The 13331-nt window shown below is 38.2% G+C and overlaps 2 long non-coding RNA genes across 2 annotated transcripts; both read left to right on the plus strand.

Moving 5' to 3' along the window:
• Nucleotides 1-1809: 1809 nt before the first annotated feature.
• LOC110889095 lies at nt 1810-4593 on the plus strand. The gene is made up of 3 exons (XR_002563394.2): nt 1810-1938; nt 3172-3255; nt 4488-4593. It is a non-coding gene; the product is annotated as an uncharacterized LOC110889095 (long non-coding RNA).
• Nucleotides 4594-7692: 3099 nt separating this feature from the next.
• Nucleotides 7693-10468, plus strand: LOC110889096. The gene is made up of 3 exons (XR_002563395.2): nt 7693-7821; nt 9055-9138; nt 10363-10468. It is a non-coding gene; the product is annotated as an uncharacterized LOC110889096 (long non-coding RNA).
• The last annotated feature ends 2863 nt before the right edge of the window (nt 10469-13331 follow it).

A 13331-nucleotide genomic window follows, 5' to 3' on the forward strand; every position in this document is an offset into this window, starting at 1 on the left:
GCTGGGTCGGATGAAGTAAATAGTCATCCGGTGGAAAACCACGATAACGCTAGAATACAGTTAACTGGTGCGGAGCTGCAAGCGCTAGTAGATAATGCCGTTACAAAAGCTTTGGATAGGCAGAACAGTGAGTCCTCTGGGACCCGAAGTAGAACCCTGTCTACACCACATTCCAAGCCTAAGACCCATTCTGAGGCTCTTAGCAAACCACCCTCTGTCCAGCCTAAACCTAAGAAAGATGATGATCGACATTCTTCAAATGAGAACAGTGTTCACCCCAAGAAGATAGTGTTCGATAATGTACCTCGCGCTAAGGGATGCACGTACAAGTACTTTGTTTCATGCAAGCCCCGAGATTTTACTGGGGAGAAGGGTGCGGTGGATTGCATGACTTGGTTGGATGAAATGGACACTGTTGTGGACATTAGTGGTTGTGCTGAAAGGGACATTGTAAAGTTTGTATCCCAGTCATTTAAGGGTGAAGCCCTAGCATGGTGGAGATCATTGATTCAAGCTTCTGGAAAAGTTCCATTGTACAACATGTCTTGGGAGCAATTTGTTGCTCTTATCAAAGAAAATTACTGCCCTCAGCATGAGGTTGAAAAGATAGAATCTGATTTTCTATCTCTAGTCATGAAGAACCTGGATTGTCAGGCTTATCTCACGAGCTTCAACACTATGTCAAGGTTGGTTCCTTACCTTGTGACCCCGGAACCCAAAAGAATCGCACGTTTCATTGGGGGTTTGGCCCCAGAAATAAAAGCAAGCGTGAAGGCCTCTCGGCCCGCTATGTTCAGGTCCGCAGCTGATATTTCCCTGTCCCTTACGTTGGACGCGGTCAGGCAAAGATCACTAAGGAACTCGGACGCTGAGAAGAGAAAGCAAAATGATGACAATTCACGCCGATCAAACAAGAAGCATAAAGGAAATCAGGATCACAAAAAGGGGTCGGGATCTAAGAAAGGTGATCAACAATCGGGTGATAGACCCAAGTGCAAGATTTGCAAGAAGCACCATTTTGGGAGGTGCAGGTATGAGCAGAAATCCCAATCCCAGCCGAAGGCATGTGGAATTTGCAAATCCTCTGAGCACAGGACCCTTGATTGCAAAAAGTTGAAGGATGCAACTTGCTATAGTTGCAATGAAAAAGGGCATATCAAGACCAACTGCCCAAAACTGGCAAAGAAAGCTGAGGAAGGGAAAAAGACCAACGCCAGGGTCTTTCAAATGAATGCACAGAAGGCTATCCAGAACGACAATGTCATAACCGATACGTTTCTCATTAATGATGTTTACGCAAGAGTATTGTTTGATTCTGGAGCAGATAAATCTTTTGTAGATAATAAGTTTTGTGAGTTGCTAAGATTGCCTGTTAAAACCTTAAGTGTGAATTATCAGGTGGAATTAGCTGATGGGTCCATGGAAACAGTTTCGACTATGTTGGATGGATGTGTCATATCCATTAGGAACCACTCTTTTCCCTTGTCCCTCCTTCCATTTAAGTTAGCCGGTTTCGATGTAGTGATAGGTATGGATTGGTTATCGCATAACCAAGCTCAGATTGTGTGCAACATGTAACGCCCCAAAAATCTGAATGTTAATAATTGTTGTATGTTATTACATGACACGTCAGGAAATAAATAACTAGGCTATTTAACCTAGTTAAGAGTATGGTTGAAAGTATTAAATGATTTTAGTAGTGTCAGTTATGTTTTAAAAGTAAACCCGAGGGGCTAAAATGGAACAAATGAAAGATTAAGTTATAAAATAACTTAATAATACACAAACACACACATACGTGCGTGTTCAAGAAGGTTCAGGAGACTCCATGGAGCCTCAAACCCTAGATCGACTTTAAGCTCAAATTGGAAGGAAAGATGAGGCTGAAATCCATAACCGAGCATGAATTAATGATCACCAACACGAGGGGATCATAAGGTATGTCTTAAATCTAAGTTTGGTGATCATGGGTGAAGTGGGTTATGTCCTAATCCGTGAGTTATTATGAAATTGATCATGTACAAGGGTTAGAATCCTTGTGTAGAACATGGGTTATGAATGGTTTGCGTTAATTTGATGTTTAGAGGTGACACCCATTAGTTAGGGTGAAGATGATGACTAAAATCACCTCCTATGTTCAAGTTTTGTTGAATGATTGATGTATTATGTGGGTATGATGAACTATTGTTAGAAGAAAGTATAGGAATATGATGATGTTATGTTAATGTTCATTTGGAATGATACATGATGATTAGTAGTTGTTTTTAATGGATTATGTATGAGATTAGAAGAATATGTATAAATTAGTTGTACATTGTGCATTAAAGGGTGTACGCACACCAAGTGTTTGACGAAATGTCTAGGCGAAGCTAGAAAGTAAAATTATTGCAAGAATTTGGTAATTTGGTGTAGAATGTGATAATGTTATGTTAGATAGTTAAGTTAGCATGAGATACGTGTTTTGGATGGCATACATGTGAGTAGTTAGTTGATGAGATGGTTCCGTGAAAGTATGCATTAGGAACAAGTATCCGATGCTTGAAAAGTGGTACACACCATGAGACGGACTAGTAGCTTAATGGTAATTTAGGATGAGCATGTACTAAGCGAAGAAGTTGTGAGCTACTAGTTAAGTATGATGTTACGTTTCATTAAAATGGTTAACTTGGTATGTAGTTGTCAAATGTAGGATTATGGAAATGTAAGTATGTGTAACTTGATTTTTGTGTAACTAGGTGATTGTGTGTTTGATGTGTCATATAACATCATATAAGTTGGAGGTTATATGCTAGAAGGTTGACTTTCTGAAAGTCAACCGATGATTTATAACATGATAAAGTATTTGACACAAATATAGGAGGTCAAGTCGAAAGATCATATATAAACCATTGACTTCTGAAAGTCAACTAAGCATAAGAAGCGTAACTAGACATGTTGCCATAATTGTAAGCTTTTAGGAAGTCATATGGTCTATGTTATATCAATACTTGCTATATAGAATGACATGATGAATTATATGAGCTTAAAAAGGATGTGATTTTGAATATATGCATATGTTTGTTAGAATTGACTAATGAAGGTCAAATGTGAGATATGCATTTGTTATGATCATTGATATGTAATATCTCGTATGCTAACAAGAATGTAAATGTGGTGACATGTATGGATAAGCATTTAGTCAAGGAGACGTAAGCTCGGAAGGCACAAGGGTTAAAAAGGACACAAGGAAGCGATCGCGAATGCGGACGCAAAAAGGTAAGTGATTCCGACTCACTTCTTAGTGTAAATGTAGAATCCTAATATTTTTATGTGTGGATAAGAATGGTGCAAGGGATATGTAATGATTGTGAGTTTTAAGTTAAGTGTTATTTATAACGAAGGAATTGTTATAACAAAGGAGATTTGATGGTACTAAACGGGTCGAATAATCATGTATACGTATAGTAGCAATGATGAAGTTCGTAAAGATTAAGGACCCGGGGTAAGGATTCTTAGTATAAGATGTAGGGAAATGTTTTACGGACAATTAGAAACAAGTTCCAAGTGATTCGGACGCAAAACGAATGAGTTACGCGAGTTTTAGTATTTTAAAAAGGAAGGCTGATTCAGGGGCCACCGTAAGCTACGGTAGCCACCGTAGCTTACGGTGGGAGCTGGGAATGTTGTTCTGCCGTAAGACAGGTTAGGGCCGCCGTAAGGAATTGGAGGCCACCGTAAGCTACGGTAGCCACCGTAGCTTACGGTGGAGGTCTGATGTAATTGTTTTGTTTGTGTAGTTTCTTCGTTTTGCTTCGAACGCGGACCCCATGAACCCATTCCAAGCCTTGTTAAGTCTTTATAATGTTCCTTAACCCTACCAAATGGCTTGGTTAGTTACGGATGAGTATGAAACTCATCTTTAAGATCCGAGACATATCTGAAAGATATATTAAAATGCGTTGTGACATGTGATTCAGTTCGGAATGTGTGAGCATGTACGCAGGGTAATGAATTAAGTATGTGAGTAGGTATGCTTGTAGGGATTAGTGTATGTATGTATGTATGTATGTATGTATGTATGTATGTATGTATGTATGTATGTATGTATGTATGTATGTATGTATGTATGTATGTATGTATGTATGTATGTATGTATGTATGTATGTATGTATGTATGTAGGTATGTAATCACCTAAGTAGGCAAGTCGTATGCCGTATCGTATGCATGTATGTAAGTATGCGAGTAGGTAAGTTTATATGTATGTAATGCATACGTAGCTTCAATACCCTTAAGTATTGACGATATTAACAGTGTGCCTCGAGAATGAAATGTGGTGCAGGTTCTCCATCGAGGTTCGCTAAGGATTAGGCACCCGGAGGGAATGACTACATCTAGAAAGTTAACGGATGGAGAGTATATGTGGATAGAACAAATCAAGACCACACAATTAAGAATCTTGTTTGTAAATAATATATGCTAATGTTTTGATTGTATGTGATGGGTGCAGGTGGTACGAGTCACAGATTTTCATTCCAAGGAGTAACGATCAAAGACCGAGTCACAAGTCGGATTGTACGGGAATACTTGATTATGTAAAATGATAGTTTTAAGTTATTCTTTTATGTTGCAATATGTACGAAAGATAGTTTTGTTGTAAGAAGGTATTTTATATTGAAAGAAATTTTATAGTACGAATTTCCGCTGCGTCTTTTCAGTTAAAGCGTGTTAGGGTGTTACAAGTTGGTATCAGAGCCCTGGTTTGAGAGAATCAAGTAGAAGGAGGTAAATGCTTGAACTCAAACCGGTGTGCTCTCGTGACTAAGGACCCGTACAATCTAAGACTCGATCAAGATCTAAGGGCAAGAACCAAGGTAAGTATGTGCTTAAGTATGTGTTTGAAGATAACTAACAGTATGCTATGTGTAAGGTCAGCATGATTGCTTGGAAAGGATGGGTTGTAAATGCGGTCTAACGATAGCACCAAGGTATATATAATATGACATATTGACCGAGGTACGTGGATTTAACTTATTGGTGCATGAAATGGTATGTTTAAGCAAGTAAAAGAAAATTTCAAATAAAATATAATAATGACAGAGTAAGGAAATTTTGAAAATGTTACACGTGCCGAAACTTAATTCTGCGGACGTAAGGTGGCGATTACGCGAAGGCACGAAACTAGTATGTGGATTGTGTACCTGGCCAGTACACAAGAAACATATGACGTTCGTGAGACCGTGATAATTGTACAGGTATGTCCGTTAGAATTAGGTATTAGGTGGACGTGGGTGGGGAGATGAAAGGAAATGTAAGACTTTCAGGAATGAAGGAATGAATGATATGATGGGATCCGCGAGACGGATTTGAGGCATGAAAGGAATGAAGTATGAATGATCTGTTGAATCCGCGAGACGGATTCAACGCGTGTAGGAATGAAAGATATGAATAGAATGTTTGAATCCGTGAGACGGATTCAAGAAATAAAAGGCTCGAATAGAATGTTTGAATCCGCAAGACGGATTCAAGGAATGAAATGCAGGAATGATATGCTTGAATCTGCGAGACGGATTCAAATCGTAAAAAAAAAAAAGAAGAAAGAAAAAGTATGAATGGTAGGTTAGAAACCGCTAGACGAATTCAAAATATACAAGTAGTAAAGGCTAAGTTTTAAAATGAAAGAAAGAAGTTTTAAAACCCGTTATGTGTTAAATGTGTTAGTGATCGACCTGTAGGAGTCATAATGTAAAGCGGGCTATGACCCAGACAATAATTTAAGTATGAATGAAAAGGGTAAGCTTGGTCATGAGTACCGAAACAACGTAATGACTGATTTTGTAAGTAAGCATGAATGGAAAGAAGTATGAACGTATACCTCAATACATATACAATAAATAAGAAATGTTAGTTGGCCTTGAAAGATTAAATTATGAAGGGTGGCGAACTAAGTAACTAGAATGAAAAGTTTCGTGTAAGAAATGAAAAGTACTAACTGATAAATTTCTTGATGGTAATGTTAGAATCTTTGGTGTGAAGAAACCAACAAAATTGATGAAGGGATGTGTTCGAATGAAGGCACGCTACATGGATGAATGGAATCTAGCCTGGTTTGGCTAGTACTCGCGAAGAAGGCGGACAGATCTGATTTATAGATCGTTGTAGTATGGAACGAAATCGAGGTAAGTAAAGTGTTTTAATTTATGACGGATAAGTATGAATTAGCAAATCGAAATCGTCCTGCAAATTTAGTGGTGAAAGGAGTATGGGGTAGTATGGAATAGTTAATTCCTTATAATTAATATAAGGAGAGAATCATGTCATTGAGAATTAGGTTCTATAAGTTATGAGCGAAACCCTCGGGTATGGGGTAGACTCTCGTATAAAGAACCTATATGATGCGCTTGTGTAGGCAACTTTAGTGATGCGTGAATTGAGAAGAATAGAATGTAGGACAAATGAGGTAAGTGGAAGATAAAGTATGAGAAATATGAACTTACTAGTAAGGAATGGTAATGAGGTTATGTCAAATTTTTAGTTTTTGAATATGATTGTCAACTATAGTATTTCGAATATGTTAGTGTGAGTTGAAATGGTGATACATGTGCATCTATGTAATTAGTTGATCATGTACTTATGTACATGTGTGTCTTTCACCATGATTATGAAATGTAAATAATATCATTGGTGTGGCCGACTAGGTTAGATGAGTACATGATCATATGATGAAAGTATGTAGGCAAGATGATTGACTTTCTGAAAAGTCAACAATGTATGAAATTATACGACATGTTTACTTAAGTAGATTAAGTAATGCAGGAATTAAGGATAGTTGTAATGTCAGATGAATGGGATAATCTGAAGGTAACATAAAGGTACGTATGATACAAATAACTACAGAAAGATAAAAATGATGCCAAGCTGGTAGCTAAAATATGTATAGGTGACTATGACATAATAGTTTTGTTGCGATAACAAAACAAGAACTAAACGTTATAGGATATACGTATAGAATGTAATTTTAAGAAATGAAATGAAGGTATTAGACCCGTCATGAACGGATCATATGAATGAAAGTGTTAGTATAAGTCAAGCAAATATGAATATTGGCCTGTTACAAACGGCCAAGGAAATGAGAATGTTATGTGAAAGTATTGTATGGATAGTAAGAGCTTATTAGGAATAAGTCAGTTATATGAATGATTTATGAAACAAGGACGGGTAGTTACCTATCATAATGAGGTACCAGTCAAAGTTAGACATATATGTGTGTGTATAAATTGCGAAATAAGGTTGTATAGTTGACGAAAGTAATAAGAATGTTGTAGTAAACAAGGAGATATATAGTGCACATGAAATATGGGTATTAGAATGATGAACGAACCAATAGCTAAGAAATGGGTTGGAAGCTAGCACTGTTAGTGTTTAATAGAAATGAGAAAAAGGTTTCGGGGACGAAACCTTGTTTAAGGGGGGTAGACTTGTAACGCCCCAAAAATCTGAATGTTAATAATTGTTGTATGTTATTACATGACACGTCAGGAAATAAATAACTAGGCTATTTAACCTAGTTAAGAGTATGGTTGAAAGTATTAAATGATTTTAGTAGTGTCAGTTATGTTTTAAAAGTAAACCCGAGGGGCTAAAATGGAACAAATGAAAGATTAAGTTATAAAATAACTTAATAATACACAAACACACACATACGTGCGTGTTCAAGAAGGTTCAGGAGACTCCATGGAGCCTCAAACCCTAGATCGACTTTAAGCTCAAATTGGAAGGAAAGATGAGGCTGAAATCCATAACCGAGCATGAATTAATGATCACCAACACGAGGGGATCATAAGGTATGTCTTAAATCTAAGTTTGGTGATCATGGGTGAAGTGGGTTATGTCCTAATCCGTGAGTTATTATGAAATTGATCATGTACAAGGGTTAGAATCCTTGTGTAGAACATGGGTTATGAATGGTTTGCGTTAATTTGATGTTTAGAGGTGACACCCATTAGTTAGGGTGAAGATGATGACTAAAATCACCTCCTATGTTCAAGTTTTGTTGAATGATTGATGTATTATGTGGGTATGATGAACTATTGTTAGAAGAAAGTATAGGAATATGATGATGTTATGTTAATGTTCATTTGGAATGATACATGATGATTAGTAGTTGTTTTTAATGGATTATGTATGAGATTAGAAGAATATGTATAAATTAGTTGTACATTGTGCATTAAAGGGTGTACGCACACCAAGTGTTTGACGAAATGTCTAGGCGCAGCTAGAAAGTAAAATTATTGCAAGAATTTGGTAATTTGGTGTAGAATGTGATAATGTTATGTTAGATAGTTAAGTTAGCATGAGATACGTGTTTTGGATGGCATACATGTGAGTAGTTAGTTGATGAGATGGTTCCGTGAAAGTATGCATTAGGAACAAGTATCCGATGCTTGAAAAGTGGTACACACCATGAGACGGACTAGTAGCTTAATGGTAATTTAGGATGAGCATGTACTAAGCGAAGAAGTTGTGAGCTACTAGTTAAGTATGATGTTACGTTTCATTAAAATGGTTAACTTGGTATGTAGTTGTCAAATGTAGGATTATGGAAATGTAAGTATGTGTAACTTGATTTTTGTGTAACTAGGTGATTGTGTGTTTGATGTGTCATATAACATCATATAAGTTGGAGGTTATATGCTAGAAGGTTGACTTTCTGAAAGTCAACCGATGATTTATAACATGATAAAGTATTTGACACAAATATAGGAGGTCAAGTCGAAAGATCATATATAAACCATTGACTTCTGAAAGTCAACTAAGCATAAGAAGCGTAACTAGACATGTTGCCATAATTGTAAGCTTTTAGGAAGTCATATGGTCTATGTTATATCAATACTTGCTATATAGAATGACATGATGAATTATATGAGCTTAAAAAGGATGTGATTTTGAATATATGCATATGTTTGTTAGAATTGACTAATGAAGGTCAAATGTGAGATATGCATTTGTTATGATCATTGATATGTAATATCTCGTATGCTAACAAGAATGTAAATGTGGTGACATGTATGGATAAGCATTTAGTCAAGGAGACGTAAGCTCGGAAGGCACAAGGGTTAAAAAGGACACAAGGAAGCGATCGCGAATGCGGACGCAAAAAGGTAAGTGATTCCGACTCACTTCTTAGTGTAAATGTAGAATCCTAATATTTTTATGTGTGGATAAGAATGGTGCAAGGGATATGTAATGATTGTGAGTTTTAAGTTAAGTGTTATTTATAACGAAGGAATTGTTATAACAAAGGAGATTTGATGGTACTAAACGGGTCGAATAATCATGTATACGTATAGTAGCAATGATGAAGTTCGTAAAGATTAAGGACCCGGGGTAAGGATTCTTAGTATAAGATGTAGGGAAATGTTTTACGGACAATTAGAAACAAGTTCCAAGTGATTCGGACGCAAAACGAATGAGTTACGCGAGTTTTAGTATTTTAAAAAGGAAGGCTGATTCAGGGGCCACCGTAAGCTACGGTAGCCACCGTAGCTTACGGTGGGAGCTGGGAATGTTGTTCTGCCGTAAGACAGGTTAGGGCCGCCGTAAGGAATTGGAGGCCACCGTAAGCTACGGTAGCCACCGTAGCTTACGGTGGAGGTCTGATGTAATTGTTTTGTTTGTGTAGTTTCTTCGTTTTGCTTCGAACGCGGACCCCATGAACCCATTCCAAGCCTTGTTAAGTCTTTATAATGTTCCTTAACCCTACCAAATGGCTTGGTTAGTTACGGATGAGTATGAAACTCATCTTTAAGATCCGAGACATATCTGAAAGATATATTAAAATGCGTTGTGACATGTGATTCAGTTCGGAATGTGTGAGCATGTACGCAGGGTAATGAATTAAGTATGTGAGTAGGTATGCTTGTAGGGATTAGTGTATGTATGTATGTATGTATGTATGTATGTATGTATGTATGTATGTATGTATGTATGTATGTATGTATGTATGTATGTATGTATGTATGTATGTATGTATGTATGTATGTATGTATGTATGTAGGTATGTAATCACCTAAGTAGGCAAGTCGTATGCCGTATCGTATGCATGTATGTAAGTATGCGAGTAGGTAAGTTTATATGTATGTAATGCATACGTAGCTTCAATACCCTTAAGTATTGACGATATTAACAGTGTGCCTCGAGAATGAAATGTGGTGCAGGTTCTCCATCGAGGTTCGCTAAGGATTAGGCACCCGGAGGGAATGACTACATCTAGAAAGTTAACGGATGGAGAGTATATGTGGATAGAACAAATCAAGACCACACAATTAAGAATCTTGTTTGTAAATAATATATGCTAATGTTTTGATTGTATGTGATGGGTGCAGGTGGTACGAGTCACAGATTTTCATTCCAAGGAGTAACGATCAAAGACCGAGTCACAAGTCGGATTGTACGGGAATACTTGATTATGTAAAATGATAGTTTTAAGTTATTCTTTTATGTTGCAATATGTACGAAAGATAGTTTTGTTGTAAGAAGGTATTTTATATTGAAAGAAATTTTATAGTACGAATTTCCGCTGCGTCTTTTCAGTTAAAGCGTGTTAGGGTGTTACACAACAAGAGGCAAGTGGTGATCAAGACTCCATCTGGTGAACCACTTACCATTCAAGGAGATACTCCGCATGGATTGCCTGAGCAAGTGGCTATGCTAAAGGCATCCAGATGTTTGAAGAAGGGTTGTGTCATTTATATGGCACAGGTGACCATTGATGAGCAGAAGCCCAAGATTGAAGATATCCCCGTTATTTCTGAATACCCCGAAGTTATCCCGGAAGAACTACCTGGTTTGCCACCGGATAGACAAGTAGGGTTTAGAATCGACATCATTCCAGGAGCAGCGCCTATTGTAAGAGCACCATATAGGTTAGCACCAACAGAAATGAAGGAATTAAGGACACAGTTAGATGACTTGCTAGCCAAAGGTTTTATTAGACCTAGCTCGTCTCCATGGGGAGCACCAATCTTGTTTGTCAAGAAGAAAGATGGGTCGATGCGTTTGTGCATTGATTACCGTGAGCTTAATAAGGTCACTATCAAGAATAGGTATCTTTTGCCTAGGATCGACGATCTGTTCGATCAGCTACAAGGAGCAAGCTACTTTTCCAAGATTGATCTGAGGTCAGGCTACCATCAGTTGAAAGTTAAAGATGAAGATGTACACAAAACTGCATTTAGGACTCGTTATGGTCATTACGAGTTCCTAGTGATGCCTTTTGGGCTCACTAATGCACCTGCCGCATTCATGGATCTCATGAATCGTGTCTACAAGCCCTATTTGGATAAATTTGTCATTGTCTTCATCGATGACATTCTCATCTACTCAAAGAACCAAGCTGATCACGAAAAGCATCTTCGATGTATTCTTAAGCTGCTTCATCAGGAAAAGCTCTATGCCAAATTTTCCAAGTGTGAATTTTGGCTTCGAGAAGTCCAATTTCTTGGACATGTTGTAAGCAAGCATGGTATCCAAGTAGATCCCGCTAAGGTGGAAGCTGTCATGAATTGGCAGGAGCCGAAGACGCCTACGGAGATTCGCAGTTTCTTAGGATTGGCAGGATACTACGTACGCTTTATTGAAAACTTCTCAAGAATTGCAACACCCCTGACTTTGCTGACTCGCAAGAATAGCAAGTTCGAATGGGGGCCTAAGCAGCAAGAGTCATTCGATATTTTGAAGCAAAAGCTGAGTAACGCTCTAGTGTTGACGTTACCTGAAGTAATTGATGAGTTTGTGGTTTATTGTGATGCATCACACACCGGTATGGGATGTGTGCTTATGCAGAAAGGCAAAGTCATTGCCTACGCTTCACGACAGTTAAAAGTGCATGAAAAGAATTACACCACCCATGATTTGGAGTTGGGTGCCGTTGTATTTGCACTAAAACTTTGGAGGCACTACTTGTATGGAACCAAGTGTGTGATCTATCCTGATCACAAAAGCCTTCAGCATCTGTTCAATCAGAAAGATTTAAATATGAGGCAGCGACGTTGGATGGAAACTTTAAATAATTATGATTGTGAAATAAGATACCATCCACGCAAGGCCAATGTAGTCGCAAATGCCTTGAGCAGAAAAGAAAGAGTGAAGCCGATAAGAATTAATGCCAAGAGCATTGAGATCAAGCACAGTTTAAATGAAAGGTTGTTAGCTGCACAGAAGGAGGCTGTGTTGGAAGCTAACTACCCTGATGAAAAGCTAGGGGTGACTGAAGAGCAGTTATCATATGGCAAGGACGGAATCCTGAGATTAAATGGAAGAATATGGGTTCCTGTTTATGGAGGATTTCGAGACGTCATCCTTCAGGAAGCCCACAGTTCCAAATATTCCGTTCATCCTGGAGCTGACAAGATGTACCAGGATTTAAAGGCAAATTATTGATGGATAGGCTTGAAGAAGTCTATAGCTGCCTATGTAGCTAAATGTCTGACGTGTGCTCAAGTCAAGGCTGAGCATCAAAAGCCGTCAGGTTTGCTACAACAGCCAGAAATTCCCACTTGGAAATGGGAAATGGTGATGATGGATTTCATCACCAAGTTGCCAAAGATGCAGAAGGGAAATGATACTATATGGGTCATAGTTGACAGACTGACTAAGTCAGCACATTTCCTACCCATTAAGGAGACTTATAGCTCCGACATGTTAGCCCAACTGTACGTGGATAAGATTGTATCGTTGCATGGCGTACCAGTATCTATTATCTCTGATAGGGATACTAGATACACATCTCATTTTTGGAAAAGTTTCCAACAGTCTCTGGGCACGCAGTTGAATTTTAGTACGGCTTACCATCCTCAGACGGATGGGCAGAGTGAGCGTACTATTCAGACTTTGGAAGACATGCTTCATGCATGTGTAATTGATTTAGGTGGTAGTTGGGATAAGCATTTGCCATTGGTCGAGTTCTCCTACAATAACAGCTATCATACCAGCATTCAGGCTGCACCTTTTGAGGCACTATATGGTAGGAAGTGCAGAACGCCCATCTGTTGCGCAAAAGTAGGAGACACTCAATTATCAGGTCCTGAAATAGTCTTTGAGACGACGGACAAGATTGTCCAGATTCGTGACTGCCTGAAAGCTGCCCGGGATAGGTAGAAAAGTTATGCCGATAAAAGGCGAAAACCTCTCAAGTTTGAGGTTGGTGATAAAGTTCTGCTTAAGGTATCACCTTGGAAAGGGGTGATGCGATTTGGTAAGGAAGGTAAGTTAAGCCCAAGGTATATAGGACCATTTGAAATTATCGAATGTGTAGGATCAGTGGCTTATAAGTTAAACTTACCTGAAGAGCTCA

This window comes from Helianthus annuus, chromosome 17, assembly GCF_002127325.2.
Source record: "Helianthus annuus cultivar XRQ/B chromosome 17, HanXRQr2.0-SUNRISE, whole genome shotgun sequence".
Classification (NCBI taxonomy): Eukaryota; Viridiplantae; Streptophyta; class Magnoliopsida; order Asterales; family Asteraceae; genus Helianthus; species Helianthus annuus.